The sequence below is a fragment of the Poecilia formosa genome, unplaced genomic scaffold (genome assembly GCF_000485575.1).
Source record: "Poecilia formosa unplaced genomic scaffold, Poecilia_formosa-5.1.2 Scaffold139, whole genome shotgun sequence".
Taxonomy (NCBI): domain Eukaryota; kingdom Metazoa; phylum Chordata; class Actinopteri; order Cyprinodontiformes; family Poeciliidae; genus Poecilia; species Poecilia formosa.
In genome coordinates, this window is record NW_006800078.1 from 639,656 (window position 1) to 658,723 (window position 19,068).

Below are 19,068 nucleotides of genomic sequence, written 5' to 3' on the forward strand. Positions count from 1 at the left end.
CAATCACATTTCCTCATATTATGAAAGGAAATTTAATGTAATACCTACCTACATTTCTATATATATATGTTTTGAATTATGAATACACTACATTTAGAGTCGTTTAAGTTCATTTTCAACTATGCTGTGAGAAATCTTGTTTGCACTGTGTTTGTTGCAGTGCAATATTTCAGGGCCCTTTTGATACTTAAATATTCTTTATTTTGCTGTCTACAGCATCCCGTTGAGCCATCAGTATTATTTTGTGACCAATGATGTCAAAATGTTAAACATTGTTTCACTGCCTAGCACTTTCTTAAGCCCAGTGTATCTTCACCCTGCCTATCCTATTTTCTCCGATTCAACTGTGTAAAATGTCCGTGAGGAATGGTTTCTTCGTGCTGTGAGAATTTGTACATAATTTATATTTCATATTGTTGTGCAGCGTTAAAGTATAGACTGTTACTTTTTTCTTTTTTTTTTTAGAAAAAATGTCATTCTAGTTTCTATGGTTTGTCTTTAATCTGTGAAAAAGAATCTCAGTCAGCAGAAAAATAAATATATTTTGTTTATTTTATTTCATTGTAGCATGTTTTTTGGGGGTATTTAAAGTATTTTTGCGTCCTCTATTAAACATATCGCATATCGTTATAAGACTTACTTTGGAGGTTAGAAATTATTTTGACATAAAAAATATTGTCTTTTAGGAATGAATGATAAGATATTTTATTTTTGAACCATTTTAATAAATACAAAAGGAGAACAAAGACTGAAACAAACAGCAGTTAAAAATTACTAACTGCAAGCATTTATTTAAAGTGTTTATTTTCTACATTCCTAAAGCTTGTAGCTAAAGAATACCCATGTATGATTAGAATATTACATCACAAACACCAAACAGAATGAAACAGTTTTCATTCTGAAATCTGAGCCGTTTTTAATACCCAGCAAACAAATCTCATCAGAACACGTATTCTAAATCGTTGAATATGACTGTTTGGCAATATTTGAGCATCTACTTCGAATATCCCGAAGTGGATGCAATAGAAGCAGCAAAAAAAAAAAAAAAAAAAGTGCCAGCATTTTTAGGATATGAGTGAATTTGATGAGGGCCGCTTTGCGATGGCTTGACAAGTGCTGATGGTTCACAGAGGCTGGCTCAGGTGGTCCATTCTGACAGAGAAACAACTACTAGTGCTACTTTTAGCAATGCACCTTAGAACAAAACAATCATGGCTCAAGAATAGTCTGAGAAGCACAACATTGACTTTCTGGTTTTGATTTGACTCCCAAACTACCCAGATATGAGACCCAATCATCTGTAGGCCATACTGGCCAAAACAAAAAAGTCTGATCCATGGAGGCCATATCTTGTACATTGTCAGATTTACAAAACTTACAGCTAACATATCCATGCCACATGCAGCACCACACTTTCTGGGGCCTTGTGGAGTCCAGGACCTGGCAGGTCAGGGCTGCTCTGTCTGGGTAACGAGGACCAGCAACTTATTTGGTCATAATGTCATGCATTACTTGATGTATGTATATCGGTGTATGTATTTCACCCCAGCGTCGCACACCGTCGCAGCTGATGGCATCTATCTCCTCAGTGGGTTTCTGTTACTCATTTTTACTCCAAAACTCTTCAGCGGGCATGCACATAAAGCTTAATGTCAGCCAAGGAGAAATGGCAGCACTAATCTCAGAATGATGCCCTTATTTCCATCATTACAATGAAATGAGAGGGGAAAAAACAAATGTGGTTTTGTTTTATTTTACACACTTTTTTCTGATGCCGAGTGCGTCTTCGACATTTTATGGAGCTGCTGTTGTCTAAAGTGGCAGTCGCAGCGTTAGCAGACTGCGGCGAGCCGTTGGTGGCAGGAGTCGTGTTGTGGGCTCATGACTCACTCTGTTATTGTTCTTTGGGAAGTTATGCACTTGCCTCTGCTGTGTTCTTTGAAAATTATGGTTTTGCTGTCTCTAATGAAGGGGAATTACTCATGTAGACTTGGTCTTCCTGTCTGATCGCTTTTACCTGATGTCACTTTTTGGGCATTTTTTATTTATTTTTTTTGCCGTCTTGGCCTTCACAAACAATAGACTTTGGTTTTCCTAAAGTGGAGTTACGCCTCTGGCTGGGCCTGCTGAATTAGGTTGTGTAGTTGATTCATATTTGGGTCTTTTAATTTGCCTGTGTTTTATAGCAAGCTGCTGAGCCGGCGGTTTCCTCATTAAAGGACACATGAAAGCAGACTGTAAAGGAGAAGTGGTGAAGCCGGTCTCTGCTGACGTCTGAATGGGATGCTAGAGACAGACCGAGTCCCAAGCCAGCCGAGCCTCACCCTCTTAGCCTGGCAGCCAGCGGTGGGACACCAGACGCACCACAGTGACTCTGTCGACACTAGGACACAACACCAATCTCATGTGTCAGTTTAGGGGATGACTTGTTTGTCTATTTTTGGATCAAAAGTGTGGCAAATATCTATTTGAGATATCGATAACCAAAAATGATTTGCATACTAAATGAGCTCAAATTTAGAAGCGGCAAAACCCAAGTGTCCGATGACGCCAAGGTGTGCCAATGGAGCCTTTGACCCATTCTTTTTCAGGTTTAATGTGTTCTTCGATGCTTTTAGTAATTCTCGATGCCAGAGCCGTGATTTACCATAAGACCATTCATTCGGAGCTTACAAAATGAAATGGGATTTTTAGTAATGGCCTACACTGTCACCTTTAGTCATTGCATTAACTCTGGTCTTACATTTCATTTTGTTCATCAACTTTGAGAAAAGTTATACTCAAGTTTGGCTTGCATAATCCAAGTTAGGCAACTTTGTATGATTGCGTCAACACCTAGTTTGTCCAAACATTTAGCTAATCGACTTTGGGTTGTTCAGTTTGTTTTAATTCAAATAAAATATCATGCGGTCGTCACTGTGTTGCTTACGCTGCAATGTGTCCTAGTTACATGGCATATGCTATGTGCTACATACAGTCCTAGCTGCACCCAGCCCCAACAGTAATTTTTGAACAACGAGCAACATTCAGTTAAAATAAAAGGCAATGCAGAAATAACAAGAGGAAATAAAAAAAATTGGAGGACCAAAGCTGTTGTTTTTGGTGCTGCTGCTGCTTGGAAATGCTACCGGAAGGGAGGGTGTGTGCTGCAAAGGGTTAGCTCCGAAAGAGCTAACCCTCCAAATCAAGATGCTTACAGTAAGCATCAGAATTAAAGAATTAAAACCTTTTCTCAAGTGTCTCAGAATGGTGTGCTACAAAGACTTAAAGATGCCCCATTGCCACCTTTAGCATCCATTCACTGTCTTCCGATTTGTTTTTGTTATTCATTAGCTCCTGTTAAATCTGGGACAAACTTCCAGGAAAGTGCAAAACAGCTGAAACACTGAGCTCTTTTAAATCAAGCCGAAGAACCCACCTGCTTAGAGTTGCTTTTGAACCATAATAAATTGAACACTGATCAATGTTTTTGATGTGTGTTAATGATTTCAACGATGACACTTGACTAAATGTAATGTCTATTATTGGTTTTCACACCTGTTGACAATAAAATGTGTTTAGAATATTTTCATGATGTTAAGCACTTTGAACTGCTGTGTTGCTGAAGTGTGCTATGCGTTATATCTGACTGATTGGTTGTTAGTGGTGTCGGCTCCTGCTGATATAGTAAACAGAAGATTACAATTTGCAACTGGAAAAAAAATATTTACTCATCTCATCTGATCAGAGTTCTGTTCTCTACATCTTGCGACTTCTTTCAGTGCTTCTCCTCTGAGAAAATCAGATATGTGGAGTGCAGAATGAACCATTTTCCTGTCAGCAGACATCCCAAACTGAGCTCTGAATCTCTGCACCTCCTCCAGAGTTGTAGTCCAACTTGCAGGGCTTTGGAGGTGTCATACTTTTTCCATTTTCAGTCGGCAGACTGGACAGTGCTTTATGAGATGTCCAACGCTTGGGATGTTGTTTTCTAACCTCACTCTCTTTTCTCTTTGTTGGATCTTCATGATCCTGTTTGTTAACTAACCTCTGGGGTCTTCACAGAGGTTAGTCACAGAGGTCTGTACTAAGATTAAATTAAACACAAATAGACCAACACTTTTACGTCTTCTTTCGGCAATTGTTTGCACTGGATTTTATTTGGAGGTATCAGAACAAAGTATAGCAGAAATACATGCGCTACTGACTTTCTACTGTGAATTTTAATGTGTGAAAATGTGGAAATGTTCAAGGGATGTTAAGTCGCTTATTCATAGAACAGTTGCAACTCTGCTACACAACTACTACCCCCACCCCACAGCAAAATACTAATAAGGACTTTACAGACACATTTAGCTGTTGTTGCCTCACTGTCGACATGACAGGTTTGGTGCTGACTCTCCTGTCTAAAATGAAATTATCTTCACTAATGAACCTTGGCGGAGTCAGTGACTCAGGACAGGGGAATGATGTCTACAAAACAGGAAGAAGACGTGTGGGTGTTGCGTTGATGTGCCGTCGCTGTGGGTGTGGATATGAGCTAAAGGGCTAAATGGGCTGAATATTATTGGTGGGCTCATGCTAAAGACATCAAGGCCACATTACAACCCAGTGAGACAGCGGCTCGTTACACATCGCTGCGTGAGCTATAATACCTGCTAGATTGCAGCCACTAATTTAGCCGCACACCACTTAACGTGCGCTTGATATGAATCACGGGGTGCTTAGAGGAGCCTCGCTTCCCTCCCTGGCCCCATGACCTCCCCGCTCTTACTTCCTTTAAGAGCGAGTCGTTAAACAGACGAAGGAATACACCGGGAGTTATAATGGGGGAATTATGAACGCTGCTCGCTCGGCTATTTATCACAGCGGCGGCTCTCAAACTTGAGGCAGACTTAAGCTCTGAACTGCCACTGAGGAGAGGAGGACCCAGAATGTGGAAATATTAAAGCCTACTGGCACAGGATGATGCGTTCATAAAAGTGCTGCAGGAAATTTGACAAATCATCCTTTACTGACATTTATGTGCTCAGTTTCACTCGTTGATAGCTAAATGAGTGGATGAGCAGCTCGTGAGTAGTTTCCCAGTTCGAATACAAGCTGTTCGCTTGTCTAGAATAGTCTTTTCAGTCGTTCTTTTCTCCCTTCTCCCTTTAAGAAATAGGGAGAAACTAAGCTGATTCATGTGATACGATTAGTCTTTTGAAAGATTGTTGTTACATACGGATGTTTAGGTGTTCGATCTCACACAGCTACTGGAGGTAAGTTAGCAGAGCATAAAGCAAAATGGTAGAGGAGCTGCTGTCTTTCCCTTGTTGGCCTTTTGAAGATGTGCGGACTGCATGTGTTTGGTGTGAGTTGCTTTCTAGGTGAATTCTGGTCCACTATGTCTTCCTGATGGTGACGGGTTTGTTTAGTTCTGGTAAAAAGGAAGAAGGTAATCTGTTTGGATGAAGGGTGAAGTCTTCTGGGACAGTTCTTGACCATTGTTTTCTCTTGTCTTTTTAGTTGACTGAACTAAACAGACTAAAAAGGCTTTTATGACTTGAGTTAATAATAAAACTATTGAATTTTACACGATTTTCAGGCCATCTCAAAGAACGAAAGTGTCAGCAGCACACTGCAATATCCTGATCTACGTTGTCTGCTGGACACGGTTCAATGTCAGCTACAGCTAACACCTTTGCAGAAAAAATGCTGCGGTGGGACAAGTTAATTTGTGTTGGTGAAAAATAGAAAATGGAAGCAGTTCGATTAACTCGAACAAGTCGTGAAAGAGTTGCAGTCACTGCCACCAATATAATTAGGATACGAGTTTACCTTTCTAACTCGGAAAGTTAGCTAAGGTGAAGCAATGCACTTCAAAGGACTCGTGAAAGAGAGGAGATAAGTTTCCGAGAGACAGAGATAAGGCAACGAGGATTACAGAACCACTGATGAAGGTATTACCTGGAAGACCAACCCATTGCTCTAATGGACAACATAGATTTCCACTACCTGCTGAAGCTGCTGGAGCAACAGTACATTTTAACTTTCACTAACCTTCTTCACAATTGACACCCATTCTGAGAAAAAACGATCCCCAATCACCTGAGATGATCTCACACCTGAGCAATGCATGCTGGGCAGATGACACAGGCAGGTAACGCTGGATATGAGCCTATAAACAAAACACGAGACCTCAAGGTTGTGGAGTGTGACAAAGGCATCCCACAAAATGTCTGGATTGAGTCTAACTGCCTCTAAGATTTCATGTGCCACTACACAGTAGATGTTGAAATAAACAAACGTGACTGACTCGTTACCTGTTATATTTTAATTAAAAGTGGAATCTGTGGTTGCAGTGTGGTAAAAAAATAAAATAAAAAATAAAAAGAAGTATAAAATATAAAAAGCCATGTGTCTTTTCGCTTCTGTTTGTGAAATTTACTCACAGATTTGTGTCGCTCTGTCATGCAGAGTTCAAATGAAATACTTTGAAGTTTTCCGTTCTAGCCTATTGTAAAAAGGGAAAAGTGGTATGATGAGTTTGTTAAGGCACTGTATTAGCTTATAGGTAGCCTTTCAGCAACATGAGAAAAAAAAATACTACATCATTTACAATCCATCCATCCATCCGTCTGTCCGTCCATCCATTTTCTTTTTCTTCTGTTGTTATTTTCTTGTTCTCCTTATTTCTGGTTCCACCTACAACATGTTCCCTTTCTCACATTACCCCCCACACACCTACCATTGCCAGTGACTAACGGCAGCACTGCCTGCTCCATTCATCATAACGCACATGCTCAGTTGCTCCTCGTTACATTAATTCATCTTATTGGAAGAATAATCATCATCCTCATCAGAATCCATCACCATGGTTCCCACAGAGGCCCGGGCTCAGTAAATGATCACCAGTGTCGGTAACGGGACTCAGGCCCCACCATTACCATCGGACCCTCCATGGTGGGCCCTGAGCACCCGGGGGAGGCCCAGATCCTACCGCGCCTCATTCGTCTCTGTCGCCATGTGACAGAAAAGCTAGTTGCTAATACCTGATCCAGTTGCAGCTTTAGACCTGAGTAAAAAGGGGAGGGGATACTAAGAGGAGCCTTTTCGAGGTTCTTAAATAGTGTTGAGAAGAACAGTTAGCTATAGATTCCCAACATTTTTTTAAGCTGTAAAAATAATACTTATGATAATAATATTTTTCTTTTTGTTATTATTATTACTGATGGAACGTATTCTAGTCTGATAGTGTGTGGATAATTTCAGCAGTGAACCAGAGAGTAACTCAGACGTGCCTTTCTTTCTTATGATAAAGGCTTAGAATAAATTATTCTTCTCTACTAATCTGCCAATTAAATGTAACTCCCCCTCCCCCACATTAATAATTTATTATTTATAGTTAAAAAAGAAACCAAACAAACATTTTGGTAAATGCTAATAAGCCAAAACAGAGAAAAAAAGTATTTTCTATCATACCATGAGCTTGCTCAAATGGAAACCTGCTTTAGTAAGATGCAAGTAAGGTTAACCTTTTCAGCTACAAACAACCCAGATGGGTTTGGTTAGAAGTAAAGAATGGATATGCGGAAAAGTGAAGGATTTTTGTCATGGCATGATGGATTCTTTAAAATCTTATAACTATCTAAATAAAAATATCGCTGCATCTGCCAAAAACCTGAAAGTGGGTCTTCAGTGGATCTTTCCGAAGCGCAATGATCTTGAAGATTTGATCAAATCAATGCATGTGAAACATTTTACCAGGGTTTCCCAATAGTTGAGCAAATCAAATGCAAACCTTTAACAGCAGGAAATCTACATCAGTGTCTTAAAAGTCAATCAAAAACATTGGAAGTCACTAAAAACATAAAATAAAATAAAAAAAATACAGATTGTATGACTTACAACACTTGCTTGATTGCACTCCAACTTTTTGATGGCCTCATCTTGCTCCATTTAAAGCTTTCTTCACGGCCAATTGGCCTGATACTTCATTCTCATCTTCTGCTAACTGAACAGAGAAGGAGGCAGAGTGAAAAGTCTGGACCAGGCAAAATAGACAGAAATTGAGGGGTACAGAAAGGGAGGGGGGAGGGGGTGATGCAACAGAGGATGGAGGAGACGGGAGAAAAGCGACTGGCGGAGTAGTGCGCAAGGCCTCATTGATTAGGTGGTGAGCGGAGCAATGTTTCTCTCCTGACACTTACACGCATTAAAGCTACATAAACACCCATAATTGGTTCGTTTAGAGGAGAGTGGAGGGAAGCAGCGCACATAAACACAAACACAGACTTTGACTATGTGTGTTAGGAATACAGAGGGGAAAAAAAGAAAGAGGAGCAAAATTAAATGCTCTTTCAGTGTGGTCGGTGTGGTGGGAGGGAGGCCTGTATGTGTATGCGTGTGTGTGTGTGTGTGTGTGTGTGTGAATGTGTCTTTGAAGTCCCAGTGCAGTACTAAGCAGGAATGATAAAACCATCCTTAGAGAATCTCAATGACAATGACAGTCACTTCAGGGAGAGTCAGAAATGGGAGGGACACTGCAGACTGTGACAATTTAGCTCTCAAATTTAGCAGAGGCTGATTGGCTGCGAGCATCAGGAGGGAGAGGAACGGTTGGCTGGCCGACTTGATGGATAGTTATTATGTCGTCCTAACAAAAGTTGCAACTTCTGGGATTTTCTGGGTTCAATGCCTGGATTCTGCAAACCCATGTCTGCGGGCGCTCTGGCGATTTCCGGAGTTTGGACTGTGTGCAGTTGTTGCAAAGCAAAAATCAGTACAAGAAGAAGACAGCTGCAGGAGTTCTGCATCCTCCCAGCTCTGAAAGTTAGGACACCTCTCTCTCTTCTTGGACATCAGCTTGAGCGTGAGAGAGAGAGAGAGAGAGTGAGAGAGAGAGAGAGAAAGAAAGAGAGAGAGAGAGAGAGAGATATTCGGGCTAGTCTCTGTGCCCCACAGCAGCACATCCATCAGGCCATAAGACCCCCTGACAGAGCATAACTGGCCCCCCTCCTATGACTCTGCCCCAGAGGACCGTGTCAGTGCCTGGGTAGTGAGTTCCCTGGACATGGAATGATAGGATTCTTCAGTCTTGGCTGTCACCTCTAATCCAACACACTCACCCACACAGCTGAATCCTCATCTTTCTCCGTCTCTCATGCTGGACACAAATACACACCCAGAGCGCACCCCTTCCTCCACTGCTCTGAGAGAGCCAAACAAATTTGCATTTGCTGCCGATTCAGATGCTGTATCAACATATCTACATATCCTTGACGTGTCCAGGTGCTAAGTCACCATTACGTCCCCTTCAACAACATTCACAAACTCACTCGGGCAGACAGGTCACTGCGGTCCCAGAGCAGTGGACTGTGCTAAGCAGGTAAATACAGTGAGGACAGCCTTTATTATGGGAGGAAATGTCCTTCTGCTGTCAGAGGAAAGCGTGACCGGTTGGGACAGTGATTCTTACGTTTTCCAAAAGAGCATGTATAATCCTCGGTGAAGTGCTTACACTCCTTGAACTTTTTTTGCATTTTGCTGTGCAGCAAAGGAAATTGTGTGGTTTACCTAAAACATACTTTGAAAAGAACTCTGAAAAGTGTGGCTTGCAGTTGATTTTAGCCCCTTCTACTGTGATACCCTTCTAAAGATCTAGTGCAACCAGTTAGCTTTCATGTTTGCCCACTTCAATGGGCAAATGTGAATGGCCCAGTCAAACTCTAGACCTCATTTCAGTTGACTAGTAAGATATTTTGGTCTCTCTAGATGTGGAAAGCTTGTAGAGACATAGCCTAAACAGAAAGGTTTGCTGTTACAAACTGCAACGAAACTGATTCGATCAAATGTTGACTTAGGGTGTCGGGGCAGGGATGGGATTTTTATTTAATAACACATCTCCTTACATATCCCAATTGCCTGCTACTTTGTGTTGATCTATCACATGAAATCATGATACAACACATAGAGTTCTGACAAGAGGTGAAAAAGCTCAAGAGCTAAAAATATTGCTAGAAGGCACTGTACCTTTGCAATTTTACTTGGGAGGCGTGGGGGACGGGGGGAGAGACTCTTCCAGAATTTGCAATAAATGTCCCTGGTTCATAAAAACTAGAAGTAGTGTGTATGTCATGTCTGTAATGTAATTGCCCTGTAGATTACCACATTGCCTCTGAATCAATACCAACATGGGGTGAAAAATGTGTCATCTCTGCATCCGCCCTGCACCCACAGAAATGCATGTGTTTTTTCCCCCTATGCATGGCCATTACGGTGTTGCAGTGTGTTGAAAATGTAAAAGTAAAGAGATGCTTAGAGAGATTTGAAGCCTGGACCGTGCAATCCTTCTGGCCTTGTCATTTCTAACAGAACCTACACACTGGGAGACATCCATCCGTCGAAGCTCTAAATCTCATTGATCCCCGCCCCCCCCCCTTCCCTTTCGTGGTGCCTCACACTCACTCCATAAATGGGATCAATATCGATTATCATCTTAAAATTGCCTGTTTTTGGCCATGTATCTCTGAAGAGCTGCTACACCTAAAAAGGTTGGAGAAAATTATATATATATATATATATATATATATATATATATATATATATATATTTTTTTTTTTTTTTTTTTTTTTTTTTTTTTTTTTTTTTTTTTTTCTATTTGTTGTAGCTTTTTTTAGCTTGTGACTGAAAGTCATAATGAAGCAAAAAATAAACTGTGAAGAAAAGAGATTTTGTAAGATCTATGTTAATTGAAGCAGAGACTGCTTTGCAAAACAAAAATAATTCAAGCAGAAAGAAAAGTAGATACGGCTAACATTTTTTATTTTTTTTTGTACATATAAACTTGAAAATGCATAATATGCACTTGTGCCTTCAGCCTCCCTGAGCCTAAGCTTTGTAGAATTATAGCTGATAGTCTTTTGGAGTGTTTCTCTACCAGCTTCGTATGTCCAGAAACTGAACTTTATTGTCCACTCTTCTTCTCACGTGGCTCACACTCATTCAGGCTGGATGGAGACGGTCAGTTTTAAAGTCCTATGAACTGGAGCTCATTGCGTAGAGTGGTTGCCTTGCAAACTAAAAGTTCTGGGTGTAATTCCAACTTACTCCTGCAACACGTCAGCGTGCCCCTGGGCAAGGCACTAAACCTCAAGTTGCCTGGTGATAGGTAGGAAAGAGTGAGCAGTCGGAGGAATGGGGTTTTAGCGTTTTATTTAGCGTTTATTTAGCATTTATAAATGCCAAATAAATTCAGTTTATTCACCATTCTCAATTAGATTATGGTTTTGGTGTAGAGCGCTTCATTATGTAAAACAAATATGCTTCATTGTTAATCAAGGAGTTAAAATCCAGTCCTCAAAAATTGGCTGAAACTTTTACATCTTTTTCTGGAACAACAGACCTGAATTGAGTGGCTGAATTGATTCTTTGACTTGCAGTCAAGTTCTACAGAGTCCCACTAATATCGCAGTAATTTTTTAAAATTTACGTGTGTTGAGCAGATACATAAGTAAAGTTTGCAGGTCTCTGTCGCTTGATGTTTGGAGTTCTAAGTTGTTCCATTCTACCTCAGACTTTGTGTTTAGGATAGCTGTCCAGATGGATGCTGAACTTCAACTTGTTGCCTCTAAGCAGGTAATATTCCAGCATTATTTAGGCCTATTTATCCTCTCAGTTATAACTAGCTCCCATGTTTCTTCTGAAGCAAAACATTCACTCTGCACAATGCCACCACCACCATGTCTCACCATGTTGTGTTCTGGGTAATATCATGTGCAATGATAGTATTATTATATCAATCTTAAATTAACCACCAGTTGACGCAACTGACTTGGTGACTTTAAGTTTGCTCTGGATTTTATTTGGGCGATACTAGAGTAAAGAAACTTTAAACAAATACATGTCACACTTTCCATATATTTCCTTCAGAAATATTTGGAAACCCCTCTTGCATTTGCAATGATGAACTATTTTACTTTGGTCTTTCACATAAAATCCAAAAAAATACATTGAAGGTTGCGAAAAGGTTGAAGGTGAGTGAATATCTTGCATGAGGTTCTTCCATAACTTTTTTTCACCCTTGAAGTTCTGCTTGAGCCACTAAACACAAGGCTGATTCCAGTCAGGGGGTCGTAATACTTCCTGCCACCCCTCCTTTGCTCCCCACTCCCGCCCCACATCACTGGCTGTAACTCGTCAATCACTCCTCTCAGATGGCCCCATGATCACAATCGACACTCAAATGATGGAAGCGAATAAAACTCATTACTGACGGTCACCACTGAGTCATGGCCGAGCATTAAAAGTTGCGTCTGGCCGGCCGATCGTCCATTCCTCAGCCGTGCTTTATGACGGGACACCCAATCGGGTTCGCATCGCCTCTCTGGACCAATCTCCATCAATCCACTCTATCTGCACCTACAGATACCCTCTCCCCTCCTCCGTGTCCAATGCACCTTGTGCTGTCAGCTGCATGCATCTTGAGGGGTGTGCTTCCTTTTTTTTTTTTTTTTTTTTTCTTTTTTTTTCTTGGAATGACTCATAGAGAGGCTGGTGCCTGAGGTTTTTAATGTGGTTCCTGTTGTAAAGCAAATGTGTTTCAGTTTTTATGTACAATTAAATTCTCGTTGCCACCCTGAGGAGAAAAATTGGTCAATAATTTCCTGCACCACAGAAGTTAATGCCTGGACAACTACGCGTCCTCCTAACTAGTAGTCATTAAGCTGCTGTCCATCCTCTAACCATTGCCTAAACAAGTCTAATGTAAACTCTGGCAAAGCAGTGAGTCATCCAAACGAGAGCGTTCCACTAAAACTGGTTCTGTCCTCATAAAGTTGGTGCGGAGAGAGAAAAGAAGTGCTCATGTGTTTACAGAAACACATGAGCGGCTCACCTCTGATCTGCCCTGAGATAGAGGGTGGAAAAAAAAGGGGAAAAAAAAGAAAAAAAAAAGACAGAATGAAAGGCATGGACGTAGAGAAAGAAACAGCGGAAAGGAGACGCCAGGGGTTACATGATTGCAGAACAAACTCATAAAAGTTCCATTAACCCGTGAGGAGTTAAAGAGGCTCTGTTTTCATCCAGCAGACAGCCGTCACAAACAGAGCATCACTATAAACCCGATCCTCCCGCTTCAGGTCCATCTTCTTCTTGATCTCTGCAACCTTTCCTTCCTCAGCCTTTGCATCATTCTCTGTGGAAACATTTTATTTTTTATTTTCACTCCCTGTGATTTTAATATTTTACATTTTGGTTTTCTTACAACGCACACTGGAAGCGCAAATCTTTGTCATGAGGCTGCTTTCTGCCACCCTTCCTCCCGCTCAGTCGACTAAACAAAAAAAGAAAAAAGAAAAAGAAAACTCCTTGTTATCGTCCCTTTAAACAGGGTTCTTACTCTGTGAGTCACAATGTGAAGACGCCACAGGTCTCCCTGTCAGCGTCACTCTGTCTGTCTTATTAATCCTGTTTGCCATTCATTCATGCACATTTGTTAATTGTGTCCCCCCCCCATCCAAACAGGAAAGCTTTGAAGTACATTCTACTTATCTCAAGAATTTATGTGAGCCAACATATTCTTCACACTGGCCTTTCTCTTCATTTTGGGGTTGCAGTAGAGAAACTAAAAACACTTAATCACTCGAAACTGTCTGTCTTAACACTCAACCTGAACTGTGGGTATTATATCATCTCTGATAGCATCTCTGATAGCAAGACTCTGGCTAGACAGTGTCTGACAACAGGCTACATTAAACATGTGCATTTGTGGGTAAAGTAAACATATTTTATTGCCAATGATTATCTTTAATAGGACGCTGGCCCATCCTTTGTAGCTCCAAAGAGGGTGGTCTTCAGTAAAAGACTTTCCACAAAGTTTAGGACTTTGTTTGCGAGACGTTTTTGCCCATTCTTCCAGAAGCACCTTTGTGAGGTCAGATGTGGATGACTGATGGTGGGAGGTGATGGCCTGACTCACAGTCTCTACTTCAGTTCATCCCAACTGTGTTTTCTTGGATTGACTTTGGAATCATATGTAGACAAGTCTAGGTCTTCCACCCCATATTAGCTCACTCGTCGTGTCTTTGTGGGCCTTACTTTGTGCACTGACGCAGAGTCAAAAGGGGCATTCGCAAACCGTCCCCACAAATTTGGAAGCATGGAGTTGTCCAAAAATGTCTTGATTTCCTCCAGGAATGAAAGCTGCTTTCGTTTGAACTAAACGACTGAACCCAACTCAAGAAAAGCAATCCTACAACACAACCCCCCACCCCTCTCCACCAAACTTCACATTTGACACTTTGACACGTTTATGGCAACAGCCAAACTTAGACTCATTCATTGGCATTCCAGAAAGATTAATCTGATTCATCTTTGCCAAAAAAAATAAATAAATAAAAAATCTCCATTGCTATAGAGAGCTTTTGTGTGCTTTGCTGCACCATATCTGATACTTTGTGCTGCTTTTAGTGCTGTAAGGCATGAATACAACTGCTCAGGCACGGAAACTCATTCCATGAACCTCTTTATGCATTGTTCCTGAGCTCACCTGAAAGCCACATAAAGTTTGAAGGTCTCACAAAGCAGGGTGAATACTTTCGCAGGCACTGTAATTACATACACTTTAGAGGTATTCAAGCTTGTAACAGTCAAAATGACATATTGTTCTGATAACATTTGATTTGGTTAACATTTGATCAGAATTTATGGAGGAAGCAATAAGTGATTGCCCTTTCCCTTACTGTTTGAACTCATACTATCTCGAATCGATTCTTTATTGCTGAAGACAGATCCCCGGCAAGCTGGATTTCACAAACATGTATCATGCTGAATGCAGACATGTAGCCGACCCAACCTCTGTACTGACAGTTACCAGAGTTTTATAGGTTTGGGGGAGGTTCACTCCCTGCTAAACAGTGTGAGTGTTCTTTGAAATCACCCATTAAGGCACTAAGCACAGGCTCTTAGCTTTTCGTCTGTTGCTCTGACTATGTGGTACCATTATCTCCACTGCGCCCTTTCCCATGGTATAACATTACCTCCCAAACTAAGTCTGCCTGAACACACAGACAAACTTTAACATGGTATCCTAGCGCCTTAACAGTGCAGAGCTAAAATTTGTAGAATTAACTCATTTAGTACAAACAGAGGGAAACAGGAATTCCACAAAGAACGTTTTAGGTCCCATCGATTTTCAGTTCAGATCGTCACCGTTTTGCAGATGTGTTTGCTGATATTGGCATTCAGATGATGAAACAGTCGTACTGTTGCAGAAAAGTTACATCAAAGTTTAGAAAACTTACTGAATGGCTGGACTCCTCATGGTTAACTTTAGATACTTTGAAAACTAAGTGTATTTGTTTTTCTGAATAAATGATTGAAAACCTTTCTGCTGTAAAAAAAAAAGGGTAACAGAAAAAAAAGAGAAAAAATATCCAGAGATATGGTAGCAATAGATATTTCAGGTCAAACAAATGTATGTTGCCCCTGTTAACATTAATATGAATGAATCATTGTACTTTACAACAAAAATTCTGCAAATTACTACTAATATGCATGACTCTGTCAACAAATGAGGCCAGAAAACCTCAACATAATCAAATTGTTTTGTTAACAATCATTGGAACCAGCAGGGGAAAACAGAGTTTTGAGGCAAATTAATGTTTTAAAATACAGACCAGAATCATTTGAGAGTATTTAGAACGTCAACAATATTTTTAAAAATGATTTTTTTTCATGTAAAATTTAATGAAAAAAATAATAATTTGGGAAAAAAATTTACATTATAACACAACTCACATTTATTCCCACGTAACATGGCTGAAATTACACACATATCACATCATTTGACCACGATTAGAACATTTTTATTCTGTATTTTATGCTAAGTTAACATTGAAAATGTGAAACCATCTGTAAAAATAGAAAAAATAAAGTTGTGTTCAGTGTTTCAGTGATCCACAATGCAAATCCACCAAGAACTGGCTGAGAACTAAGATATGGAGAGTGCAGGACCAACACAGAGTTCAAACTGGAACCTAATTGGATGCACGTGGAAGAAATTTTTCAAATGTCTCACACCTGAGAAAGAGGAGCAGGGCAAACTTTCCTGAGACTTGGGGAGGGCAACAAGAAATATCTTACTAAAGGTATTGTAGCCAAGGGATATAAATAAAGAAATAATGAGGATGTCTTAACTTTTTTCTGACTTAGAATATATTTTTTTTGTTTTTTGTTGATTTTGTAGATGAGCAAAACAATGTGAGTTCTTGTATTTTACTTGTAATAAAATCAGTTTTCACCCAGAGAAGAAGAAAAAAACATCAGTATGTTAATATTTGTTTGGAAAGAATTGAGTATTTAAAGCAGTGATGATTTTTTTTTCATGACTATAATTATGTAATGAAATTTAGTTGAGTTCAGTTCTGTTTATTTATACAGCCCCTGTTCACAGCAAACGGGAACTTCGATGTGGATCCAGTGACATCCAATTTTAAACAGGTTCAGCCAGATGAGACTAAAGCTGCTGTCCAATTGTTTGCTGCCATGTATCCAGATGTAATTGTAAAGCAGCTGTTATGTGGGTCTAAACGAGAGGAAATGGAATAGATGTTGTGGAAACTGTCATGTTTTCTGATGCCTTAATAGCCAAAGTAGACACAATATTTTCAGGTTGAAATTGTGGAATTCTCTGTGTTCAATGGTGTCAGGATGTCAGTGTATCGTGTGTATTTTTTCACATTTATGGAGCAAGTCAGACAGCCAAATGAATCAGAAAATATCACTAGATAGTTGCAGATATTCTTCACCGGACACAAAATCAACATTCTTCAGTGGTCATGGTGATTTTGCTAAAAACAGATCATTCTTAATTGAGTACTTTCCATTAAACATAAATTAAACGTTAGATGTTTCACTTTTTTTTTTTTTTAACTAGAAAACCTAACAAATGTCTGCATCTGCAGGTCCAGGCTGGAGGATGCTGGTGCATCGGAGTCAAAATGAGTGCAGGGGGGGATTGTGGAAGCTTTAGGAGTGGATAGAAGGGAAGCCCAGGCCCCTCTGGACCCCAAGAGAACAGAAACAGTCTGGGTGTGACGGTAATGCGATGGGGGCATAATGAGGATACATCACTGCAGCAATGAGGTACTCTGTCACAGGAAGGCTCACACAAGCGGCTACATACCCGCTGTGCACAGGTAGAACCAGTGGCCACAGTGGAGATCACATTGTCATCACCTTTATTACTGTTCTGCGGAGGATATCAAGCAAAACCCATAGAGGGGCGCATTCTCATTGTGAATAACAAAATCTAATGTTGTGAATGACGCAAGCCCATGTGTGGCTGTGGGAACGGTGCCATCCCTCGCACTGGAGTTTGTTTGATTGTGTGGGAAAAAGGGGGACTAACTTTTCCTGTCGCCTTCGACCACCGCCATTACCGAGCAGTAAAGCAGCGAGCGAGCAGTAAAACGAAGTGAGGTGTGGGGAGAGTTGGACTGATCGGCTAAGCTTTTGGCAGCCAAACTGGCTGTAAAATAATAACACTGTCGTAAAATGAAGTGCTTATTAAATTATTTTTAAACAGTATCACACAATACGGTGCATGCTTTGTGAGCGCCTCCACAAAACAGAAAGACCTCATGGGGAAAGCAGCAGAACAATCAAATGGCGTTTAACAAGTTGGTCATTATCACAACACTGAGTAAGACTTTAGGCAGACTGTGGTGGCAGAGCTCCTACCAACACTATCAATAAAAGCCCACTTTGCCGTTATGTGGCCATTACTTGGACTTTAAATGAAAATTGTGCATCGCAGTAGCAGTTGAATATGGCCTCATCTTCAATTCCACACTTCGTTTGAGAGACTTTTTGTGTAGGCTTTATGGGGGAGGGTATTGAAACTTTGGCAGGAAAAGACCAATTTATGCAAAACATCCGAATCTCCATTCAGAGGTAGTGCCTCAATGCTAGCGCTTTTTGCACATGACCAAGCACATGACATGTAAAACAAACTACAAGCTGTACTTGTTGGAGCAGCTGCAAATTTGGATAACAAAATTATTCCGAGTGCAACTGTTTTAACCTGAATATGAATCTTGTGAAAAGGAGAACAACTTGAAATTACAACCTCTTTGATGAAAGCTGGTGATATTACTTTGCTACCTAACTCCAAGACAAGAATAGGTGAAACAGACAACATACTGGTACAAATCTTAAATGGAATAAAGACATTTTTTTTCTAGATTGTCATACAAAGAACAAGACCCTGATGTTTTTGTGGCGCAAAACCATGTCTTTGTGTTTCATCAGCATGGAACATAACCATGCGAAATGTGGAATTGTCATTATTTTCAAAATCCCTCAAATTTGCATGCACAAGCATGGTGAAAAGTTCTGGAAATACAAATATAGCCATTTTTCAGGTTTGTTGTTGTTGTTTTTTCCCTTGAATGCAGTACTTCTGCAGTTTTGTCTTGTGTGCTGCATAGTACAGTAACTTCTGTTCACAATAATGGGGGAACATATTCTGTAGACAAGACGGAAATGGACAAGACAAAAGATGAGCAAAAATGTTACTCAGAAAATGAAAAAACGAAAATGAAAATCAAACACGTTGACTGTAGTTTAATGTTCTGCAGCTGCTTTTCTGTGGCACAAAGCAACAATATGTCAAATGTCCAAAGGTTTTACTGCACAACAAGTTATCTTGAATCACCTTGAAGGCAGATGAATGTCAAAAGGTGTTGCATTTCCTTGAGACTGGTGTATATCATACTCATATGCAACCAAGCTGATGTCTTGTATCAGTTACTTTACAGTGGAATTTATTTTTCTGTTGTATCAAACAGTAATATATTTGAAGATGCTCTGAATATATGTAATAATATATTAAGTGGTTTGTTGCTCTCCTTTTGACTTATTTGGGATTTAGGTCTTCACTTTCACACATGACAGATGATGCTTTAATGTAATCCATATATTTTATTGTTGTTCTAATTGTATTTTAATTTTTTTTTGTCCTGCTGGAAGGGGATCTTCCCTGTCCGTCCATCCATCCATCCATCCATCCATCCATCCATCCATCCATCCATCCATCCATCCATC